The following is a 6,117-nucleotide window of genomic DNA, read 5'->3' as shown; positions in this document are numbered from 1 at the left end:
CCAGTGGCCTTGAAGTTTGCTATGTCTGCAAACCAGGGTGCTTTGTGAATTATCATGAGTTGTTCATCAGGAAAGCACTCATTTACATGTGTGCTTTGTGTGCTTCCTTCTTCACATGGTATCCTTGATAAATGATCTGCCACCTTGTTTTCTACACCCTTCTTGTCTTTGATTTCAATGTCAAATTCCTGCAACAAAAGAACCCATCTAATAAGTCTCGGTTTAGATTCTTGTTTAGCAAGCAAATATTTTAAAGCTGAATGATCAGTGAAGACAATGACTTTAGATCCAATGAGATAAGATCTAAATTTTTCAAATGCAAAGACTATTGCCAAGAGTTCTTTTTCAGTGGTTGTGTAATTCCTTTGGTTAGCATTCAAGACTTTACTGGCATAATAAATCACATGTACCAAATTGTCTTTCCTTTGTCCTAACACTGCCCCAATAGCAAGGTCTGATGCATCACACATCAGTTCAAAAGGTAAGTTCCAATCAGGTGGGGCAATGATAGGTGCAGAGGACAGTTTTTGCTTCAAAAGTTCATAGGCTAGCATGCAATTTTTATCAAATACAAAGGGTGTATCAGAGACAAGCAAGTTACTCAAAGGTTTGGCTATTTTAGAAAAGTCTCTAATAAACCTTCTGTAAAAACCAGCGTGTCCCAAAAAGCTCCTAACTGCCTTGACATTACTTGGTGGAGGTAGTTTTTCAATGATTTCCACCTTAGCTCTGTCCACCTCCATGCCTCTATTAGAGATTTTGTGGCCAAGGACTATTCCTTCTGTGACCATGAAATGACACTTTTCCCAGTTTAATACTAGGTTAGTCTCTTGGCACCTCTTAAGCACCAAGGCAAGGTGGTGTAGGCAGCTGGGAAAAGAATCCCCAAACACAGAAAAATCGTCCATGAAGACCTCAATAAATTTTTCAATCATGTCCGAAAAGATGGACAGCATGCATCTTTGGAAAGTGGCAGGTGCATTGCACAATCCAAAGGGCATGCGTCTATAAGCAAAAACTCCATATGGACAAACAAATGATGTTTTCTCTTGATCACTAGGATCAACTACTATTTGGTTGTAGCCCGAATATCCATCCAAGAAGCAATAGTAAGCATGTCCGGCAAGCCTTTCAAGCATCTGATCCATGAATGGGAGTGGGAAATGATCTTTTCTGGTGGCTTCATTGAGCTTCCTGTAGTCTATGCACATCCTCCACCCAGTAACGGTTCTTGTGGGTATGAGTTCGTTCTTCTCATTTGGCACCACAGTTATGCCACCTTTCTTGGGAACTACATGGATGGGACTAACCCATGGGCTATCAGAAATGGGGTAGATTACCCCTGCCTGCCATAACTTCCTGACTTCCTTTTGTACCACTTCTTTCATGACGGGATTCAATCTTCTCTGAGCTTGAATGGAGGGTCTAGCATCTTCTTCTAACAAGATTTTATGCATGCATATGGATGAACTTATCCCCTTCAAATCAGCTAGGGTCCATCCAATGGCATCTTGATGAGTTTGCAGCACCTTGATCAATTCTTCTTCCTGTTCTTGGCTCAAGGCCGAGCTAATGATAACAGGGTGACTCTCATCACTACCCAAGTATGCATACTTGAGATTAGGGGGCAATGCTTTGAGCTCAGGTTTTGGTGCTTCCTTTTCTTCTTTCACTTTCTCTGGCATGCTTAGCATGGTTGTGTCAGCACCCTTGATATCACTAACTTCAATATCCTTGGTGAACTCCTCCTCTGCCACTTCCTTTATTGTTTCCTCAAAAGTTTCTTGTACTGCAATGTCCACTACATCAACCCTCATGCATTCCCTTAGTGATTCTGATGGATAGCTCATTGCCTTGAATACATTAAACACCAATTTCTCATCATGTAGTCTAAGAGTGAGTTCACCCTTTTGTACATCTATGATGGCTCCAGCAGTAGCTAGGAAGGGTCTTCCCAGAATTATTGAAGCTTTGGCTTCTTCCTCCATATCTAACACTACAAAATCAGCAGGAAATATAAATTCTCCCACTTTCACCAACAAATCCTCAACTATCCCATGAGGGAATTTAAAAGTTCGATCTGCCAATTGGAGGGCCATTCTTGTTGGTTTGGCTTCCTCAATCTTCATTCTTCTCATCATTGTTAGCGACATCAAATTGATGCTGGCCCCTAAGTCACACAAGGCCTTCTCCACCATGACTTCTCCTATGATGCAGGGGATTTGGAAACTGCCTGGGTCCTTCAATTTCTGAGGCAATTTGTGCTGAATGATGGCACTGCATTCTTCAGTTAACAACACAGTTTCCTCATTTCTCCAGCTTCTCTTCTTGGTCATTAATTCTTTTAAGAATTTTGCATAGAGTGGCATTTGCTCTATTGCCTCAGCAAAGGGAATGTTGATTTGAAGCTTCTTGAAAATCTCCAAGAACCTGGAGAATTGGCCATCCTTTTCACTTTCATCAAACGTTGAGGATAAGGTGCTTTAGGTGTGTAAGGCTTCAAGACCTCTTTTTCTTTTTCTTTGTTGCAAACGGTGTAACAGATTGTCCTTGTTCTTTGTCTTTCACATTTTCCTTTGCTTCATCCTCTGTGGTTTCCCTTGAAATCTCCTTTAGATTCTTTCCACTTCTGAGGGTTATGGCCTTACATTCCTCCCTTGCAATAGCCTTGGCAGCATGAGAACCGCTTGTCCCAGGGGCTTACTTAGTCAAATACAAAATTTGATTTTCTAGCTTCTGGATGGCAGCTCCTTGGTTTTGCAAGTTAGAATTTACTTCTTCCTTAAAAGCTTTCAATTCAATTATGTCTTGGCTCATGGTTGCAAGCATTCCTTCTATCCGGTTTAATTGATCTTGAAATTGTTGGTTCGGATTAGGTTGGGTATGTTGATTATTTTGGCCATGATATGATGGTTGGGGGTAAGTGTTTTGTGTGGCTTGGTATGATCTTTGGTTGGAGTTTTGGTATGTGGAATTGTTATGTTGGTTGTGGTTGTAAGGTTTGTGGTTTTGTGGTTGGGTTTGTTGGTTTCCCCACCCAAAGTTTGGGTGGTTTCTCCAGCCTGGGTTGTAAGTGTTGGAATGTGGATCATATGATTGCCTTTGTTGGTTTCCCACATAGTTAACCTCATCCCAATCACCTCCTTCAATGCCTACTTCCTCTTGATCTTGTGTGTGTATTGCAGCCACTTGCTTTGTTTCTAATTGCCTGGTAAGCTCTGCTAGTTGCTTGGCAAACACCTTGTTTTGGGCTAGAATTGTATCAACATGGTTCAGCTCCATGACTCCCTTAGTGTTGTGCCTTTCTGATGCATAGTAGTACTCATTCTCAGCCACTGTCTCGATCACTTCAATGGCTTCTTCCAGAGTCTTTTTCCTGTTCAATGAACCTCCTGATGAATGGTCTACAGCCTTCCTTGATTCATAAGAGAGCCCATCATAGAAGATGTGCAGTTGCACCCAATCATGGAACATGTTTGGTGGGCATTTCCTTGTCAAGTCCTTGAATCTCTCCATGCCTCGTAGAGAGTTTCACCATCTTGTTGTCTAAAAGTCTGAACCTCAGATCGAAGCCTATTGACCTTTGTGGAGGGTAGAAACGTGCCAGAAACTTGCTTTCCACTCATCCCATGTTGTTAGACTCCCCTTGGAATGATTCAGCCACTTAGCTGCTTTGTCCTAAGTGAAATGGACAAAGCAGTTATAGGCATCTTCTGACTCCATTGACTTCACGTGTCACAATTCTCAGAATTGTGGATGTTGGTTGGGTCTCATTAGCACTTCCTCCAAGAACAATGATTTCCACAAGTGATATTAGCTGTGGCTTGAGCTCAAAATTGTTGGCCTGAATGGGTGGTTTCTGGATGCTACTACCACAATTCCCAGAGTTGGGTTTATGTATGAACTAAGAACCCTCCTCTCAGGGATGGCATCGTTTCCATCAGCTCTCTCATGGTTGTGAACTTCTCTATCCATGTTGAGATCTAAAGCTTCCTCAAAATTGTCCTCAGATTCTCCTTCAGATTCCTCTTCTCCCACTACTCCTTCCCTCTTGCTTCCCTTCTAAGTCTATGAAGGTCCTCTCTGGTTCGGTATATGGAGGAGTTGATGTCTCTCCTCTCCTACCTGTCATACAAAACACAGCTCAAACACAAACAAGTGAAATACTCTTGGTTAATGAAGAGTATGGTTAGCTCAATTGAGGATTAATTCAAACAGTTAGTGAGTCAGTGAGTTAGTTGCATGAGTTTAAAGGCATAACGAAGGAAGCATGTAACCAAGTGCAGAAATTAAAATTCAACAAGTATCTGAACAGAATTAACAAAGCAAGAGAAAATTGCTCAATCTAGTTAGCTTCCAATTTGAGAATTGTCAATCGAAAACCAATCCCCGGCAACGGCGCCATAAACTTGATGCACATAAACGTGTTATGCTACGATTTAGGAAATTGCACGATCGGCAAAATTCCTTCCGGCAAGTGCACCGGTTATCGTCGTCAAGTAAAAACTCACAATAGAGTGAGGTCGAATCCCACAAGGATTGGTTGAGTGAGCAATTCGGATTAGAAGTGTGTTCTAGTTGAGCGGAATCAAGATTTGAGATGAGAATTGCGGAATGTAAAATTGGCGGGAAAAGTAAATGACAAGGAAATTAAATGGCTGAATCTTAAATTGCATGAATTAAAGAGCAGAATGTAAATTGCTGAAATAAAAAGGGAATGGGGATGATTGCAAGAATTAAATTGCAGAATGTAAAGAGAAAGTGGAAATCAGAAATGGGGAATTCATTGGGTTTAGGAGATATTGAAATCTCCGAATCAAAACATGTATATCTCTTCCTCAACCAATGCATCATTGAATTTGCTTGGCAATCTTATATGATTGGATCCCAATTCCTTGGTTCACCAATGCTCTCTAAAAACAAACAAATTCCCAATCCCTTGGTTAAATGTTCATAAGAAGAGATGATGCTTGATCACTGATTATACCACACAATTTCATGAACCACAATTTGGTAGGATTACATGTCACAATATCCATCCAAACCCCAATCCAATCCACTGTGAGAAAGCTTCTCTAGCATGAATCCTCCATTCCTTTCCCAAGGCTCCGAAGGATTCCAAGTATGAGTAGTTTCTTTCCCAAGACAACTACTCAATGGAATTAGATCGAGAAGCTTTCTAACAAAATTCAAGAGAAAAGATTGAAGAAGAAGATAAACTATTATTGATTCATTGAATTACAATAGAGCTCCTAACCCAATGAAAGGGTTTAGTGAATCATAGCTCTGAATTCAATTACAAAGAAAAGGAAAACTAGCTAAAAGTGAAGTAAAAAGTCCTCTCTAACTTAACTTCTATCCTATTTATACACTTTCTATATTGAGCTTCAGTTGTGCTTCTTGGGCTTTGAGGCCTCTCCTTGCTTTCCTTTTGCCTTGGGTTTATGATCCATAACCTTGATGAGGTTGTTGATCAAATCCTGTAACATTTATTGAGCCAACTTAGTGATAATCAAATAATGACACATGACTCAATAAATTGAGATTTCAAACTCATCAATCCTTCAGGCCCAATCCCATAAACCATGATATTCAATTGGGTTTCATACCAAAGTAAGTTTAAGTTAATATTGTGCTCAAAGACTAACTTAAATCACAATATTTTTGGCCCAGAAACCTTTTCCAAGAGTGGCGTTTAAGTTGTAGTTTAAGCTTAAACTGCAGCTTAAACGCCAGACACTTCCAGTGAGGCCCTTTTGTAGAAGCACGTTTAAGCTTCAGTTAAGGTTAAACTGAAGCTTAAACGTGGAAATGGAAGAAGGTAGCCCTGGAGAGTCATGTAGTCGAACACGTTAAGCTTCAGTTTAAGGTTAAACTGAAGCTTAACGTGGAGATAGGAAAGGCAGCCCTGGAGGTCGAACACGTTTAACCTCCAGTTTGAGGTCAAACTGGAGGTTAAACGTGGAAAAGGTGGAGGCATACTGGAGGTCGAACACGTTTAACCTCCAGTTGAGGTCAAACTGGAGGTTAAACATGGAAGCTTGGAATGGTGGGCCCTGGAGGTGTCGAACACGTTTAACCTCCAGTTTGAGGTCAAACTGGAGGTTAAAGCCTGGA

The 6,117-nt window shown here is 40.9% G+C and overlaps 1 non-coding gene across 1 annotated transcript; it reads left to right on the top strand.

Annotated features, from left to right (window-relative positions):
- The first annotated feature begins 3,472 nt into the window (after positions 1-3,472).
- On the top strand, positions 3,473-3,575 carry LOC112761959 (small nucleolar RNA R71). The gene has a single exon (XR_003182325.1). It is a non-coding gene; the product is annotated as a small nucleolar RNA R71 (small nucleolar RNA).
- The last annotated feature ends 2,542 nt before the right edge of the window (positions 3,576-6,117 follow it).

This window comes from Arachis hypogaea, chromosome 16 (genome assembly GCF_003086295.3).
Source record: "Arachis hypogaea cultivar Tifrunner chromosome 16, arahy.Tifrunner.gnm2.J5K5, whole genome shotgun sequence".
Classification (NCBI taxonomy): domain Eukaryota; kingdom Viridiplantae; phylum Streptophyta; class Magnoliopsida; order Fabales; family Fabaceae; genus Arachis; species Arachis hypogaea.
This window is presented reverse-complemented; position numbering and strand designations above follow the sequence as displayed.